Raw genomic sequence first — 18002 nt, forward strand, 5'->3', positions numbered from 1 at the left:
AGAGTTCTTCCTCACAGCAAGCTGAACTCTGCCTCCCTGTAATTTCTACCCACTTGTCCTTGCTGTGTCCTTAGGAACCAAATATCTTATTAGAGGGCAGTGATCTGTTTCCCTAGCTGGGCCTTGGCCAGGGACATAGCTATAACTGGCGCCTCTTCTTGAAACAATTCAGTGCTGCTTGTTTTGGGTAGGAATTCTTACTTTCAATGAATATTTGATTTAAGGTAAGAAAAATCTGAGTTTCTCATAAAGTGCTTTAGTCTCTTGTGCTATTTTAATGTGTTCCCACAAGCTGCTTCCCTGAAAGCCTTCTGCTAACTTAATTCAGGCAAAGTACTCACATTCAGCATGTTATTTGTCACTTTAGTGATGACAGTTGCCCTTTCTCTCTGTCTTTTCATGGAGACTCAATGGATTTAATTGGATTCTTTGTTCTCTGTTCTTCTGGGCATTCTGTGGTGCTGAGTTGCTGGCAGTTCTATGCCCCATCATGTTGCTCCCCAGTTCCCCCAGCTTTTGGCTTCAGAGGCCTTGCCTAGATCTGCCCATGAGTTCTGGTACAACATCTGTGAAGTTCTGTGGAAATGCCACACCCTACCATAGACTAGGGTTTTTCAAAGGACCATCTGAATTAGAATTTCCCAGTGGGTTTGTTTAAAATGCAGATTCCTAAATCCATACTTCTGATCTTCTGGATCAAAATCTCCGAGGACAAGGCCCTATAGTGTGCTTTTTAAACTAAAGCCTCTTTGGATGATTCTCATACAAGCTAAATTGAAGAACTGCTGCCCTAGATGTTGGCAAAATAATCACCATATACACCACCACTACTCTGTTCTGTATATTCATTTATATCTAAGCAGAGTCACACCTCTATTAGCATCCTAACTACTCCTTTTCCTTTTTCCCTCAGATAAAAGCTTGGTGAAGGCAGGAATTTTATCAAGTTTTTTTTTTCATTTTATTCCCAGTGCCCAGCACAGCACATGGCCCATAGTAGGTGCTCACCAGCTATTGAATGAAAGCACAAGAAACAAACATTTCTCTGTCCCTCCCACTGACCTGATCCTTGTAATACTGAAGAGGGGCTATAGTGTAAAGTGAGAGGCGTGGGGAACCAAGGGAGAATGCTGAAATGCATAGGAACATGCAGCATGTGGTGGACCTAGAGCCCTGCAGAAATCTGTGGATGAAGGTAGCTCCCTCATTAGTGAGAAGTCCTATAGGTGCAAGCACTTCAGGCCATTCTCTTTGTGATAGACAGACTGGGCAGCTGGAGCCTGAAGATATGGGGACACCAATATGAATTATTCCCTCCACTGTAACCTCAAAGCCTATACAGTTTGGGGGATGAGGGAAGGGCAAGAAATGCCCAAGGCTTATATTGTTGTGTCTCTACACAGTAACTCATCATTCAAGTAAATTAAAACCTCAAGGAATGTTAACAATAATGACTAATACAACTACCTTGGGAAGATAAGATGTGGACTTACCATGAATCAGACAGCCTGGGTTCGTATTCCAACTATTACTAGCTTAATTTCTTTTTACCACAGTTTCTTCATCGGTAAATGGAGAAAAATTAATTATGCCATCCCTGTGTGCTAGTTAAGATAATGCTAATTACCATAGCAGAGACATCTTCATACTTCAGTGGCTTAACACAATTGAAGTTTATTACTTGATCATGTAAAGTCCAAATGGATGTTCTCATTTGGTGGGTGGCTCTCCTCCATGTGGTAGTGATTCAGGGACCCAGATTCTTTCCATATTCTGGCTTGACATCCCCTAAGGCCTTGAAGCCCTCCGCTAGAACCTCTGCATCCAGTTGACAGAGGAAGAAAAAGTAAAATGGCATAATAGCTTCTAAACCACTTTGACATGAAAGTGACACATGCCACTTTTCACTCACATTTAATTGAGAAGAACTAGTCACGTGGCCAATCTAGGATCAAGGGGGAATGGGATATACAGTCTAGATGTATACTCAAGAAGAAAAGTGTATCATTTATCGCTGCATTATAAGCCATTACAAAACTTAGTGGTTTAAAACAACAATCCTTTATTTAGTTCACAATTCTGTGGGGCAGCAATTTGGGATGGGATCTGGTAGGCAGTTGTGCTGATCTAAGTCAGGCTGACCTGATCAATTGTCTGGGCTCTCTCATGCAAACATGGCCAGCTGCTGTATTGGCTGGGGACTGGTTGGTCTAGGATGGCTTTAGCTAGAAAGGCATGTCTTTGCTCCATTTGTCTCTCACCCTCCAGTAGAGCAAGAGCAGCGGTCTGCAGAGTCTAGTGAGGCCCAGTCCAGAACTCATGCAGCGTAGTTTGTTACATTATATTGGTCTATACCCAGAATCAAAGAGTAGAGATGTAGAAGCTGCAAAGAACTGTGGCCTTTTAAAAAACCCATCGCAAAAAGGAAGTACATTGGGTGAAACAGGTTGTCACATGCTTAATAAAGTAACTGACATTGTACTAAGTGTCCAATGAACTTATATTATCATCATCATCATCATCATCGTTTATTGAAGACCTATGTGGCAGGCTTTTTACTAGTCTTATTTAATCACCACAACTATCCCACTTTACAGATGAGGGCACTGAGACTCAAAGATATGAAGAAAACTACTGAAAGTCATTTAACTAGTAAGTGATGGTACCCAAACTGGTACTCCATATCACCCTGGGTCTTAGCTTCCTACCCTAAAATGCTGAAGAAGAAACTCAACTTGAATCTGAGATGATATTAAACAGTTAGGAAAGCCTGGGAGACTATATGAAAACAAAGATCCTGGCCTCATGACCTGAAATAAAAGGGTGAAGTCCAGAGCCAATTTGGGCAGATGACCCTCAGGTTGGTCACAGCCCATGTCAAGGACAAAGCAATGATGATTATTGTGACTTATTTGCTGACCTATGTTGCCTGGTTCTTTCCCTTATCAGATAGCATTGGGAAATTCCATCCTGACCAGAGTCCATGTTAGTGTTAGAAAATCTTGGGTAGGGGGATGGAAGTAGAAGGAACATGGGCTTAAGACAGAAAGAAAATCAGGGATCCCTGGGTGGCGCAGCAGTTTGGCGCCTGCCTTTGGCCCAGGGCGCGATCCTGGAGACCCGGGATCGAATCCCACATCGGGCTCCCGGTGCATGGAGCCTGCTTCTCCCTCTGCCTGTGTCTCTGCACCTCTCTCTCTCTCTCTCTGTGACTATCATAAATAAATTTAAAAAAAATTAAAAAAAAAAGACAGAAAGAAAATCAGCCTTGGAATAGAAAATACCAGAGCAGAAGAAGAGTTTTGAAATGCCCTTGGCCAGATATTCCCAATATCTTTTTGGAATGAAGATACCGGTAAGGTAAGACTTTATTGAAACTACAGATGAGGCTTGGTGAGCATATGACTTAACAGTTTTCAGTAACCTCACAGAATCCTAGAAGTCTGCAGCCCACAGGTTGGGAACTAGCGGGCTAGTTCAGAAAAGTTGATAAGTTTAACTTTGAGAGCCAGTGCTGTTAATTTGGCAGTGGTCTGGAAGTCCTGTGTTGAGTAGATTCTGAGGATGTCTCTAGATATTACTGGAAAGATTGCTATGACTGGTTATTGATACCTCTCACTGGCCTGGACAGAGATGGTGGTATTATACGTGCTAGGTGTTTGCCATCTGTGACCTAGTTATGTCTTCATAAGAGGAAGCTGTGGCACAGAAGAATGATGGGATTTTCTCCAGGTTACACAGTTCATAGCAGAATCAGGCCTATGTCCTTGGTCTCCTGATCAGTATGTTAAGCATGGCGTATTTTTAAATTTTCTTTCCACACTTGCCCCCTTTTTTATTTGAAAGTCTGCTTCCATGCCAGATATGGTATAGTTTCCTTCCTTCATTGAAGAAAACAAAACTAATAAGGCTTATTTGGGGATTTGCCTGGTGAATTTAATTGATTGTTGAGACAAGGCTTTCAATTCTGGTCTATTTCCACATCCATTCCCCTGTTATAACACATTCGTGCCCAAGCATTAGACTTTGAAATTAGAGGACTAGTTTATTGTTGAACTAAAATCTGATGCAATTCAAGACGACCCAGTGAACGCCTCCCCTCCCCCTTCTCTCTCCTTCAACCTCCAAGGTTCCTCACCCCCTTTCTATTTTAATACTTTTCAGGCATCTGAGATTAATTAATTTCTACTTACTCATATGCACACCCACACACAACCCCATGGAGCTCATGGGTCCCATAAAACCTCATTACACTAGAGCTGGAAGGGACTTCGGCTTCATCCAGTCTATTTTCTGAGAAGACTAAAGCACAAAGAGGGAAAGGGCTGGAAGTTTGCAGGGTTGCAAAGCTGGAAGCCAATTTTCCAGAATCCAGTTTGCCAAACGGCCAATTTGCTGAATGGCCAACTCACACCACTGTCTTGCTTTTGTGAATTCTTTGTTTAGACAATGGGTTTTCATTTTGTCTCCATGTGAAGGACTATCCCAGTGCCTCTGCCACAGGTCCCTCCTCCTGTAGCTGAGCCTGGGGAGAAGAGAAAGGAGAGAGTGAAGAGCATGAGAAGACTGTAGAAAGAATATGGATCATTTTTATTAGCATATTCTGTATGAGTAATATATATGATAAAAATGCTACATATTCAGAATGTATTTTTGACTAAGATTCTATTAATGAAGGATGCTAATAAAGAACAGATTCTTATGACTCCTTTCCTCTTATGAGTCAGAGGATGAATAGATTTTCCCTGTGCCTTCAATCTTCTTCCGTCCCTCCCCTCCCATCCCCTCCCCTCCCTCCCTCTCTCTCTCTCACTCTTGCTCTCATTCTCACTCTTGTCTTCAGTCCTACTAGCATTTCTTCATCTTCTTTCAGTTCCCTCAAAACACCAAGCCCTTTCCTGTAATGACCTTTGCATTTGCTGTTCTCTGCCTCCAATGCCTTACCCCTGTCTTACCATCACCATCTCTTTGCCATCTTCTAAGTCTCAAGTTAAATGTCCCCTTCTTAGGGAGACTTTACCTGATCACCTAATCTAACTTCACTCCTCTACCGCACATATCAATTAGCTTCCACAATGTAACTGTCCTAAAATTTAGCGGCTTAAAACAACCATTCATTTTACTTATGTCTACAGACATATGTCATATAAGACATATAACAGAACTGAGCAGAGATCAGCTGAGCTGGCCCAAATCAGAAGAATTACCTGGTCAACCACAGAATTATGGGCTGAATTAAATATTCATTATTTTAAGCCACTATGATTTGTGGTGATTTGTTACACAGCAAAAGCTAACCAATACAGGGGGTCTGGATTAAGACAGCAGACCCAATCAGGGAACAGAACTCAGTCCTATATATTTAGGTCTTGTAGCAGACAGTGACAATGCCCCACCCTTAACCCTTTAGGCCTTACCATTTCTGTGCATATCCATCTGACCTCCAGTGGCCAACTTACATATTTCTTTGCCTGAAGGCTTTCCCTAGCTGCCAGATCACACCTTGCCTGTACACACAGCAGACTAGAAGTTCTGGTGAATTAACACCTTCAAGCAGTGACTGGTGGGAGTTGGTGTGTAAATTCTCCAGCTTTCTCATCACTTGAGTGGGATCATTCCATACTGTTTCCCAGAGTTACCCAGAGAGACTGAGCTCTAAGATGTGGTAAAGAGCTTCCATTACCTCCCTGTCCTTGTGTTTTTCATTCATAGCCTGATGTGAAAGTACAGAACCCAAGGATGAGCCTAGGGTGCTCATTTAGGCCTGGTCCCAGGTTGAAGCTGTATGTTTGCATCCCATACATTTGGCATGATGGTTTCGATGGATGTGGCGAGAGCTTTTGATATGATTATCAGGGATGGAATGAAGGTGAAGAATAGATGAAGCCAAGAGATAAGAGTGAGGATGGCACTGGGGAAAGATCTGCCTTGTAATATTATGTGGCAGGAAACAAAAGCTACAAGTTTAATGTATCCATTTTTCTTATAATAGTCTTTCTTTCTCCTAATACTATTTGTGTGCATATGTGTATCTATTATAATTTATATATAGTTAAATACATATTTCTTCAATGTACTAGTCAATGGGCTAGACAAATGTATACATGCAACCCTAACCTTGTAAATCGAGATATAGAGCATTTGATTCACTCCAGAATGTTCCCTTGTGCCCCTTTGCAGCCAATCCCCCACCCCCGCCAGAAGCAATCACTGCTATGATTTCTATCATCATATATTAGTCTAACTTACTCTAGAACTTCACAAAAATGAAGTCATTCAGTACTCTTTTATGTCTCACTTCTTTCAGTCTGCATAATGTTTTTCAGATTATGTTGTATATATCAACAGTTCATTCCTTTTTTATTGCTGGATCATATTTCATTGTATGATTATAGCATAATTTATTCATCAGTTCTCATCATGTTGGATATTTGCATTATTTCCTGTTTTATCCATTATGGACACAGCTTCCATGAGGATTTATGCACAAGTATTCTTCATACACGTATTTTCATTTTTCTTGAGTAAATATGTAGGAGTGAAATTGGTAGATCACAGGATAGGTATGAAGCCTTTGGTCTCGTTGCCTCTGTGACTGGCTTAGTTTCCCCAGCCCTCTGATTGGCCTGCCTTCCTCCCCCTGTGGTGGGTCTAGTGTATGGAAATTCAAGCAAGCATTCTGTGGAGGGGCCTCAGATACTTTCCTCTAAGTTTCAGAGCAAGGAATGAGGGTATTGTCAGGAAAGAGAATGGGACTGGAAGTTGAGGATAAGTAGCTAAGAGACCAGGGTCTAGTCTTAGTTCCTCCACTAATTATTTCCAGGCAAGTAATTTTCTGAACTTTGATTTTTCTCTTGGGTTGCTCTTCAAGATTCTTTCCAGATGGTTCTATGTCTGTCTTATGAGTTCTTAGTAGATGCTCAATTAGAATTTGTTTTCCTATGCAGCACGGAGAAAAATATTGAAAAATTTATATTCCTCTTGACTTAAAAAACATGAAAATAGTTACTATTTCACTGATTTTCCTGCATCCTAATAAGAGTAGATGTTTTTTATGACCAGGATGGTCATTAGGGCTACAAACAGAAGAGTCAAGAGAGACAAGACTAGAAAGAGGAGGAGGCTGCAGAAGTAGAACAAAGAGCAGAAGGGGGGAGAGAGACTCAAGAGGAGGGGGGGAGTGCATGCATGCGTGTGTGTGTGTGTGTGTGTGTGTGTGTAGCACAAGAGCAAGAGAAAGAATGAGAAACACACACACAAAGGGTGCTAAATGTTATACGGAATAAACTTTGAGGAAAATAAAAGATGTTCAAAAGAAGTTTTACTGAGACATGTGTGATGTCAACATGTCTTCTGCACCTTCTCCCCAAGAAGCTTTCAAGGAAAGCACCCATTAATCTATAGTCTTTTTAAAGTTGGTTATATATTGTGATTTTAAAAAATTTATTGGTGTTTAAGACTGGCTTCATGGTGACCTCAAGACACAGGAGAGTCTCCCAAAGGGGACCTACAGCATTTAGGTTGAGTGAATGAAAGTGTTAGGGTAAAAGGCTAAGTTGCTGTAACAAAGAGACCTAACAACACAGTATAGCCTACAGAACCAAGAGGTTTATTTGTCTTCCAGGTAATAATTCAGAGGTACATGGTTCAGATTGCTGAAGCAGCTCTGCTCCACAGTTAGTCAGAAACTCGTGTTCTTTTTATTGGGTACCTCTGCCATCCTCTAGGTATTGTTGTTATCTATGGTTGAAACTAGATTGTGATGGGTTGCAGGTAGTGAGAAGGAGAAAGATAAGATGGAGGAGACATGTCTACTATCTTACATCCTCATTCTAAATGTAGCTTAAGTCACTCTCACATCCAACTGGCCAGAATTCAATCACATGACCAAACCTCATTACAAGGGAATCTGGGAAATGTACTCAAGCTGTGTGCCCAGTAAGAAGGGGAAAGTGGATTCTAATGGACAGCTGGCAGCCTTCACCCCCCAAGAGCAAGCCCTCAGACCCTCAAGGGGCTGCTCAGGGAACTGCTCTTCCATGCTTTGAGGGAAGAACAATATTCTCCAGGCCTCAGTGAGAGTTTTTCCTACTCTGGTCTAGGGTGCATCTGCCCTGTGTGTGGGAGTGTGTGTGTGTGTGTGTGTGTGTGTGTGTGTGCGCGCGCGCGCGCGCTTATACCATGGTCTGATGATCTTCGGGTGGGAGTGTTATTTACTAGTTATTGAACCCCTGCCTGACACCAAGTTAAGCTAGAGATGATTATGTTTCAGGAGCTGAGTAAAGCAGGAGGGAAGTGACTTGAAGGGCCCTGTTCCTTCCCCTGAATGTTTGTCTCACAGTGGGGAGCTGAAACTGTGAGTCTCAAATCTCTCTTCCTGGAAAATCCTCCCAATCCAGATGTCCCCTTCCCCACCTACCTCTATTACCCAACAATCTTTTCTCTCTCCTTGCCCTTCATGGACCCCAACAGTGTTGACTGGCTATGACAGTATGTAATTGAACACAGAGCATTTTCCCTCCACTGTGATTAGTCAAACTTTACCCCAGATGCACTTGAATCACCCTTAAAAAGATGCAGCTAGGTCTGCAGGCTACAAATTCCTCCTGAGGTGTTGAGTGGTATGTGCTTGGGTGTTCCTTCATGGTGACACCAAGGCCAATTCTATTAACTGAGCATTTTTTTCTCCTCTCACTTTCTTACTCCCCCTCCCTGTCTCCTCCTTCATGACTTTGACACTGCCATTTTTCTTTATTTCAGTCTCACCGTGACCTGTGAGCCAAAATCCACACTGTCAACAGGTTCCCTGGAATGGCATCCTATATTTGGCTTGTAACCAGACTCTGGGGGTATCTACATGGCAGTCAATAGCTGATTAGAGCAACAGAGAATTTTCTCTTCAAGAGAAAAAGCTAGAGTTTAATTAATCTCAGAGCAAAATGGTTCATCTCAAAATAAATTATATTTTCTAGCCACTAGAACAGCTGTTGAACAAAACACATTCTCCAGCAAGTGAGAAGAATGACAACCTGCAGATCTCAGAAGAGAATTTAAAAAACAAAACAAACAGGTGTGGTAGATTATATGAATGATGATCCCAAATACTTCACCTGCCTGTGGTATTGCAGATCTTCCCATCAAGAGGTGGAATTTGTTAAAAAGAAAAAAAAAAGAGGTGAATTTGTTCCTTTACCCCTTGAGTCTAGTCTGGCCACGTGACCTGCTTTGTCCAGTGGGACGTTAGCAAACATGAAACAAGCAGAGACTTGAAACACGCTTGTGTACTTGTGCTTGTTCTTCCGTGGGTCCTGGGACCCTGACACCCAAGATTGCCTGCTGGACGATGAGAGACATGTATTTGTCCCCATTGCCCCAGCCAATATCTTGCCGTACTAGGCACATGAGCGTGAGCAGCCTAGCACTCAGTCTCTAGATGGCTCACTAGCTGACTGCAGGTGAATGAGAAGTCTGAGCTCAAACCAAAAGAATTACCTGGACAGACCTCAGAATCATGATCTAAGTAGATGATGGTTGTTTTGAGCCACTAAGCTTTGAGGTGGTTTGTTATATAGCACAAGCTGACTGACACAACCAAGTATGTGTGTGTTTGTGTAGGTGTGTCCTCCATATCAATTACAGATGTTCCCAACATACTCTGAAATCAGTACAGTCCAGGTAAGACCTTTTCTTGGCTGCTCTGTAGAAACTCTAAGCTCCATAAATTAACATGTGGAGGAGTAAGTGATCATTCTTCTTTTCCCCGCTCATCCCTCTCCTGTGCCAGACTCCTGAACTTGGATCTTGGCCAGGTAGAAATCTGGCCAATCTGAAGGAAGGAGGCACTTAGAATGGACCACACCGCTCGTTTTCCTGGGAATATTGCTTCTCTCTGGCAGCCCCAGCACAAAGGATGAAGGAAGACGTGTGCACCTAAGTTCTTCTCGTTGTAAGGAAATGGATAACCACTGGCTCTTTCCTCCTTTTCGTCATGGGGTTAGGATGTCAGAATCTCACAGCCTCCCCCACCGTAGCTTGGTTGTTGCTGATGGCTTTCCCAAGGCACGTTCCCGGGGAGTGTCCTTACATATCGCACATGGTATTGATTCCTAAAACCACAGATGTGGCATTTCTGGGGGAGTCTTCTTTGGTTAGACAAAGCCTGCAGGAGAGTCTGTCTTTAATATTAGTTTTCTATATTTGAGGGGACATAGTTGGCCTAATTATTACATATCCTGTATCAAATATGTTGGTTCTACTTTGGAGGAGACTGTAGCAAATCTAGTTCTTAGGGGTCTAATGTGACTGCCAGTAGGGATCCCTTCCTTTACATTTTCCTCTTTTCTACTTCTTTCTTCTTTTCTCATTTCTATACATGTTTCAGCTATTAAAATCAGTTATTTTTTAAAAAAAACAGCTTTATTGAGGCATGATTTATATACTATAAAAGTTACCTGCTTAAAGTGAATAACTTAGTGATGTTCAGTAAGTTTATAGAGTTATGCAGTTATCATTATGATCCAGTTTCAGGAAATTTCCATCACCTCCAAAAGGTCCCACATGTCCATTTGTAGTCAGTACCTACTCCCACCCTTAATCCCAGGCAACGGCTCATCTACTTTCTATCTCTAAAGATTTGCCTGTCCTGGACATTTCATATCAATGGAACCATACAATATATGATAGAGTTTGTTTTTGAGAGAGAGAGAGAGAGATAGCGTAGCGAATGAGGGTGAGGGGGCAGAGGGAGAGGGAGAGAGACAATCTTAAGCAGGCTTCACACCCAGTGCAGAGCCTGATTCAGGGCTCCATTTCACGATTCTGAGATCATGACCTGAGCCCAAATCAAGAGTCAGATGCTTAACTGACTGAGTCACCCAGGTGCCCCTAAAAGTTAGCCTTTTTTTGAAAAGCTGATCCATGAATATGAACAAGACACCCTATCTTGGTTTGTGTTTCCTCAAAGTGGATGCCAAGGCAAGGACTTGGGGGCAGATAGTTTATTTGGGACATGATCACCGGAAGCAGAAGTGAGGGAGTGGGGAGAATGAGATACAGAGGGAAAAAATACAAAAGAAAAGAGAAAGCACACAGTGAGAAGATCACCTCTGTGGGCAACTGGGGCTCAATCCCACTGGGGATTGCCTAAGGAATCATGTGGACTGTGCTTTGGGGGAAGCTGAGGCATTTATCCACCATATACATTAGTTAGCTAATACTGTGTAACATGTTACCCAAAACTTAGCATTTTTTTAAAAGATTTTATTTATTCATGAGAGACAGAGAGAGGCAGAGACACAGGCAGAGGGAGAAGCAGGCTCCCTTCGGGGAGCCTGATGCAGGACTTGATCCCAGGACCCCAGGATCGCAACCTGAGCTGAAGGCAGATGCTCAACTGCTGAGCCACCCAGGTGCCCCCCCCCAAAACTTAGCATTTTAAAGCAATGATTAACATTTATTATCTCTCATAGTTTTAAGGATTAGGAATTTGAGTTTTGTTTAGCTGAGTGGTCAGCTTGGGGTCTTTTATAAGGCTGCAGTAGAGATATTGGCCAGGCTGTGGTCATCTGAGGACTTAACTGGGCCTGGAGGATCCACAGCTAAGACAGGTCCCTCACCTGGCTGACAACTCAGTGCTGGCTGTTGGCCCATAGCACTGTTTGGCCTCAGTTCCTCCCCAAATGACCCTCTGCATAAGGCTACTTGAGTGTCCTCGTAACATGGCAGCTGGCTTCCAAAAGAGAGCAGGATAGAAGCAGCAATGCCTTTTATGATCTAGCCTGAAAAGTCATGCCCCATCATTTGCACTATACTATATTAGTTACAAACGTCAGCAGTATTCAACGTGGGAGGGGACTATACGAGGGCAAGTATAGCAGGATGCAAGGATCACTGGGGCCCTCTTGGGGCTTGCCCACCCATCCGTTGTCTCCTGTCCCTCTTTGGTGGAGGGTTGCCTTGTGTGAGTTGGGCAAGCTCAAGGAAGGGCTGATAAAGCCTTAGGCAGAGGGTTTGCATTTGTGGTAAGAAGCAACCAGCCAGCCAGGAAGTATCCACTGTGGCTCTAGGTAAACTCAGAGGTGGTCCTAAGGGCCCTGAGGCAGAGCATCTGCCACATGCCCCAAGGCTGGCATTAGTGATACAGTCATGCTGGTCCATCTTTGATAATGAAAAGAGAACCCTTCGATAGCTCAGACTTACAGAAGGAACGAAATGGTAGGTCGTTGGTGAGATGCCCTCTAGGTGACTACTGTACCACTGAGCTTTGGGCTTTGGGCAGCTCACCATCCCTGCCAAAGGAGCTTCCAGAAAAACAAAGCCAGCCTACTCCTAATACTGCTAAAGAATATGCCATCCCAGGTCAGCCCTGTGGTTCTGCTACGTAACAGTCAGAGGCCCAGCCGCATTCTTGACATATGGGGAGGAGGCTGGAATCAAAGGCAGGAGTCCAGATTTAGAGGCTCTGTTTGGTGAAGGCTCTTACCAAGTGACCAGGAAAAGGAGCAAATGATGACAGATCCATGCCTGGCAACGCTGCCAAGCGCTAGATTGAGAGCGCTGCCATCGAGGGGCTCCAACACTCGCGCCACCTAGGTCTGCTACCGCATAAAGGAGCAAAGGCAGGAGGAGAGCAGGGAAGGCAGGAAAAGAGCAACAAAGGGAAAGAGGGGAAGTGAATCTATCATCTGAGGTCCCTTGCTGCATGGCCAAAGTCCCAGCTGTGTGGCCGAACCTATGATTTAGCTGGCCCGGGACAATCCTAGCTTAACCTGCTCTTTTAGGATAGTTATTAATAGCACCTTCTTTTACTCTCAGAAGCATCCAGGTGTGGATGACAGATTACATGGTCATCTGTAATGTACCCATAGCACTGTACTGGCCCCCACATAACCCTCCTCACCATTAATTGAAAATGTTTAATATCTGTGTTGTCTAATCGACTGCAATTTCCGGGAGGATAGGGACCTAGTCTGACTTCGATAGTGCTGTGCCTGAAGTATTGGCGTCTGTGAAGTGCTCCATATATGCTGACTTCCTGAATGAATGAATGAATGAATGAGGAAATGAGTGACTGAGTCCACGGTCGAGTACACCAGCTTTGTGTAAAGAGCCGTGGTACGGTTGGAATGGCTCCGGGGAAGGAAAGGAGAAGTCATTAAGTCTAGAATTCCAAAGGAAGCCATAGGAGGCGTGTCTTAAGGCCCCAGGTCAAAGCTCTATTCAAATGTATTCCCTTCATTTAGTTCCAGGGGCTCCGGGCCAGATGGTGCGCGCTCACGGAAAGAGCTGCTGCGGCTGCAAGTACCGGGTCCCCGGTGTCAGAAAAGCCCCACGTGTGAATCAACAGGCTTTGCATCTCTGCTCTCCAAGGGTCTGCTCTGTCAGCAAGTGGTCTGAAAGCCAGGAAATTGTGTTATCGGCCGCATGGCGACCGTCCTGTACATTTTCTTTATAATTTCCTTTTTAGGGAGAGGGAGCCAAGCATTGCCACCAAACAAGGACCATTTATGGACTACTCAGTCGCATTTGCGAAGAGCTGCTGCGGCGGCCTCGTGATCCTAAGCGTAAACCTTAGCCCATCTCAGCCAAGAGCACAGGCTCAGCATTCAGGAGAGCAGAAAAAAATGAAAGCCGAAAGCTGAAGCCCGAGTTCTGCACAGACGGCTGTATGGTGGCTAATTTAGAAGGGAAATTGCAACATCTCCAGTGGTGGCATTCGATTTATCATACCCAGCTTGTCCAAAGACACGAAAAAGCTCCTTTGTGCTTGGATCTTAAATTCCCCAACAGAAATTTCTGTTATTTTTCTTGTAGGTTTTTGAAATAAAGACAATTCTTAAGGAATGAGACATTGAGTCATAGGACCTGGCTCCTCTGTCACTTGCCATTAGGTCATTGTAGGGCTGCCAAAGGTTTTTTTTTTTTTTTTCCCTTTGGTATGTCTTTTTCTTCCAAGATGAGAATCACTAGGCTGACCACATCATTATAAGATTAATGCCATGTATACTATTATTATGAATGTTTATTACTTACATTCTCCCATTCCAGTTCTTCTCAAGCATAATTCCAACACATACCCCTTTACAAAATCTCCCCCAGGAGCACCTGTGTGGCTCAGTCGGTTAAGTGCCTGCCTTTGGTTCAGGTCATGTTCCCAGGGTCCTGGGATGGAGCCCGCATCAGGCTCCCTGCTCAGTAGGGATTCTGCTTCTCCCTCTCCCTCTGTGTTCTCTCTCTCTTTCTCAAATAAACAAATAAGTTAAAAAAAAAAAAACCTCCCCCAAAGTAGAAAGCTTCTCAGCAAATGGTTGTAGCATTTACTACTATACATGTAAATACAGTATAATAACAGGAGGCTAATACCATAAATGATAAGTAGTAATGCTCTAGTTGGAAGACAGTGGATGAATATAATCTAAGTAGGCAGGCAGGGCCCTTCAGGGCCATCAGGGAAGGAGAACAACATTGGCAAAGTGAGAGGCCAGGGATTGTCAAACTATATGGCCCTTGAGCTAAATCTGGCCTGCCACATTTTTGTAAATAAGGTTTGATTAGAGCACAGCCACGTTCTTTCATCATCATGCATCATCGATGCTTCATCGATGGCTGCTTTCAGGCCACAAGGGTAGAACTGAGAAATTGTGAATAGAGACTATAGGGCCCCTACAGACTAAAATATTTACTATTTGGATCTTTATATACAAAGTTTACTGAGTCCTGGCATAGACCAAGGTGGAAGTGGTGGATGAGTTTTCCTTCCTGAAATGGGTATTCAAAAATGTGAGTTTGAACAGGAGCAGAGGTTCAAAGCCATTTGGCAGGAAATAGGGAGCAGGCTCATGGGGAGTGGAAATCCTTTTCTCACTGTGCAGAAAACTTAGCCTCAGACCCAGGTACTGAGAATCTACAGGAATGGAAACTATTTACATTTATTGAATACACCTATCCTTCCGTCTATCTATCCATCCGTCCATCCATTATTTATCCATCTTCTCATTAAGTATACATTTATTTTTACAGAATCATTTTGTTACTCAAATAAAACATGACCCTTGTAGGGAAAAGCATTTTAAAAATATAGATGAGGGATCCCTGGGTGGCGCAGCGGTTTGGCGCCTGCCTTGGGCCCAGGGCGCGATCCTGGAGACCCGGGATCGAATCCCACGTCGGGCTCCCGGTGCCTGGAGCCTGCTTCTCCCTCTGCCTATGTCTCTGCCTCTTTCTCTCTCTCTCTCTGTGACTATCATAAATAAATAAAAATAAAAATAAATAAAGTAAAATAAAAATAAAAATATAGATGAGCCCCCTCTACAAAAGATGAAAACCACGTATAATTTCATCAACCAGGGATAACCAGTTACATTTTGGTATGTGTCCTTCTTAATCTCTTTTCCTACATGGAAAAGAAAGTTTTTATTGAGTGCCTCCTACATGCCAGGCAGTATGCTAAGCAATGAGGATATAAAATGGTGAAAGGTTGGTCTTGACCTCAAGGATAGAGAGCAGTGTCCCATCCCAAATCACTGTAATATAGGCTGAAAAGTGCAATAGTAGCTGCCTGAAGAGCTACAAGGAAAGCAGGACAGAAGGAGCAATCACCTCTTCTTGGCCTATTATATTCAAGGTGAGTCTTAGAGGGTGCCAGGGAGTCTGCTCAGTGAGCAAGAACATTCCAGACAGAGAGAAAAGCACCTGATGTTTCCTATGTGCCTAGTAGACACCTAGAAGTTTTATTGAGACTATCTTATATAATCATCAAAACAACTCTAGGGGGGATCCCTGGGTGGCGCAGCGGTTTGGCGCCTGCCTTTGGCCCAGGGCGCAATCCTGGAGACCCGGGATCGAATCCCACGTCGGGCTCCCAGTGCATGGAGCCTGCTTCTCCATCTGCCTAAGTCTCTGCCTCTCACTCTCTCTCTCTCTCTCTCTCTCTCTCTCTCTGTGACTATCATAAATAAATAAAAATTAAAAAAAAACAACTCTAGGAGGTAGATATTATCATTTCCATTTTACTGTTGAGGAAATTCAGATTCTGAGCGGTGAAGGCATTTGCCCAAGACCATTCAGATAGCTTGGAGCAGAGGCAAGATTTAGAATCAGGTCTGTTGCCCATGCTCCTCTCACTTTATCATATAGCCTCCCCCCAAGATAAGCAGAGTCATGGCAGCCACCTTCACTGATTTTATTTAACGGGTATTTATTGAGCATCCACTATGTACCAAATAAAGAATATATTTGACTGTATCCTTAAGAAGTCCTAAAGGATCTCTCATCGTGTGTGTGTGTGTGTGTGTGTGTGTGTGTGTGTGTGTGTGAGATGAGGGAGTCTATGTACAAAGTCAGGCTATGCTTTGTCTTTAGAGAGAACTTGAAACTGAACTAGATCTCAAACATATATATTGAGTTTCTTCCCTCCTTGCAGGGTTCTTGACCTCTTCTTGGAGGATGTGGACCAATCGTGTTGCATTGTTTGCCCCTTAAAAAGGCCATACTAATTGAATGATTTTTGTACACTTAAAAAATTTTATTTCTTATTTTTTGTTTTTTTTTTTTAATTTTTGTACACTTAGAGGTTGCCAATCATTCATTAGTCAGTCAACCTAATCCTAATGCTCCAGTGAGTTTGGGATGTGTGTATGGAGCAGGGAAGGAGATAGAAAAGTAACATCTCTTCCTTGGTTGTCGCTCTCAAGAGAAATGGCTGTCTAGTTACGGACAGAGGACAGAGGTCTGTCTTGACAATTAGGATTTCTAGGAGCATCATGGTGGGCCAAAGGGATGAGGGGAAGCTTCCTGGAGCAGCCACATTTCCGGCATTTCTTGTCATGGCTGGCTGGATAGCATGCATCTCCGCAAGAACACCAGGAGAGGTTAAAAATCTTCCTTTAAAAACCTGGGAGGTGCTATAACTTCCAAATTCCACTGGGAGGGGTGTGTGAGGATTGGAGGGTGGGATGCTTCTCACTCTCGCTTTCTCTGGAACACACACAAAGCCACCCACAGAGCTAGTGAGTTGCGCCATAAAATATGGCATGGCTATAAATGAAATTACAAAGGAATCGTTTCCAAAGGCTTCACCTTGAAACCTTAACTTCTACATTGTGAGACACCATTTATTACCACTGCTGCTGGGAAAGGGAGCAGTTAGTGTAATGCAGAGAAGAGAAGACAGGCCGTGTAAGGAGCAGAAGATGATAAGATTTATTGCGGGAATAAAACCCTGGGCAAATCGCCTCCAGTTAAATGTGTGTGTTGTGCCCAATGTCAAAGCAGTTTACTCCCAGCAAACACAGTGGCCCTCCTGGAAAATTTTCTCCACCACTCTGTGCCTCTGTTTCTCTTTGTAGAATGGCATGTTAAGTAGGGATTGGTGAGTGGGAAGATGCTTGATTCTCTTTTAGGCTCCTTGGTCCAACTTTCCGTTTACTCGATTGCTCATGACTTCTTCACCCAGGTAATGTCCAAAATGGCTATGGTGCTCATGACTACCTCCCCACTGCTCGGCAGCCCTCACCTGCTGATGACCCTATGATGGCCACCCAAAGGGTGCTTCTAATCAACATTGAGCAGGGCTCTCTTGAGGGCCTCCTGCGGGCCAGGTCCCTGGGCTGGGGATGCAGTAATGAACAGAGAGACCAGGTCCTTTCCCCCGGGAGGACTACCTGAGCTTGACCTCAGGGTCTTCTTGCATCTAGGAGGTTGAGCAACCAGCCAAGTTAATCTTGGAACTAAACAGCTTGAGGCATCCTAAGAACTCCTTTCCTCCTCCTATTTTTGGGAAGATTTAAAGCTCAGGGTCCCAGCCTACCCAGGGACCCTAGTGTTCTCTTTTGGCTTCTTGGCAACCACCTCAACTACCCACAAGCTGTCTAACGTGGGGCAAATGACACAAACTAACCAGACTGGCACTGTCCATTAGAAATTTGTGCGATGATAGAAGTGCTCTGAGTTTGTGCTGTCCGGTGTGGTAGGCACTGGCCACAAGTGGCTACTGAGCACTTAGA

At 43.7% G+C, this 18002-nt stretch overlaps 1 long non-coding RNA gene across 1 annotated transcript; it reads left to right on the plus strand.

Moving 5' to 3' along the window:
• The first annotated feature begins 3015 nt into the window (after positions 1–3015).
• LOC118353642 (uncharacterized) lies at positions 3016–13845 on the plus strand. Its single transcript, XR_004812891.2, has 2 exons — positions 3016–3360; positions 13242–13845. It is a non-coding gene; the product is annotated as an uncharacterized LOC118353642 (long non-coding RNA).
• Positions 13846–18002: the final 4157 nt, after the last annotated feature.

Source organism: Canis lupus, chromosome X (genome assembly GCF_003254725.2).
Source record: "Canis lupus dingo isolate Sandy chromosome X, ASM325472v2, whole genome shotgun sequence".
In the NCBI taxonomy this organism is placed as follows: Eukaryota; Metazoa; Chordata; class Mammalia; order Carnivora; family Canidae; genus Canis; species Canis lupus.